Source organism: Nannospalax galili, unplaced genomic scaffold (genome assembly GCF_000622305.1).
Source record: "Nannospalax galili isolate Female #2095 unplaced genomic scaffold, S.galili_v1.0 scaffold867, whole genome shotgun sequence".
Taxonomy (NCBI): Eukaryota; Metazoa; Chordata; class Mammalia; order Rodentia; family Spalacidae; genus Nannospalax; species Nannospalax galili.
The window spans coordinates 221188-222061 of NW_008355797.1; positions in this window are offsets into that span (position 1 = coordinate 221188).

Here is an 874-nt window from a genome sequence, read left to right on the forward strand (position 1 = left end):
ATTCTGTTGAAGATCTGGTCCATGCCATTTTCTTAGGATTCTTCTCCCTCCTGTATGCCTATGATGCATAAGTTTGGGCTTTTTATGGTGTCACACAATTCCTGTATATTCCATTCTTGTGATTTCTTAAATTTTTCATATTCTTTGCTTGAATGGTCTAGTTCATCCACTTTATCTCCCAGATTTGATACTCTGTTTTCCATTTCATTCATCCTATTGGTGAGGCTTTCTCCTGTCATTTCTAATTCGCTTACTGAATGTCTCACTTCCTCTTCATTTCAGCCTGAATAGTCATCAATATTTCTAGCTCTTTTCTGAATTCATTCAGAAGTTTATCCCTTTCTTCCTTCAGTTCTTTGATTTCTGTAAATTCACTGAATTCTTTTACCATGTTTATAATTGTTCTTTTGAGTTCCATGTCCTGCATTATCTCTAGGGGGTTCTCACTGTACTCCTCTAGAGGACTATTGGTGTTTGGTGGGGATATGTTATTTTGTTTTTTCATGTTATTTTTTCTCTGTGATTTTGATATGTGAATTTCTTTTGTAGTTTCTGATTCTTGTGTGAGACTCAAGCCTTCAAGGTTAGATCTGTTTCTTTTTGTGAACTTTATGTGTCTTTGTGGTTTATTTTTTGGGCATGAAAGGCTGGTTCCTCTAAACTTCCAGTTCTCTCTTTTTATTTTATATTGGAGTGGCCAGATTGCTTTTGTCTTAAGGAGTTCCCACAGAGCCCCAAGTCAGATGAGGATCAGATGCTCTCAGGCTTTCCCCTAAGGTCTGGATCCCTTCAGGATAGACTTTGGGCTCAGGAATTTGGGGGTTGGACTAGCCTGGGAGCTGGCCTGGGAAAGATGCTGGTCTATGGCAGCTGT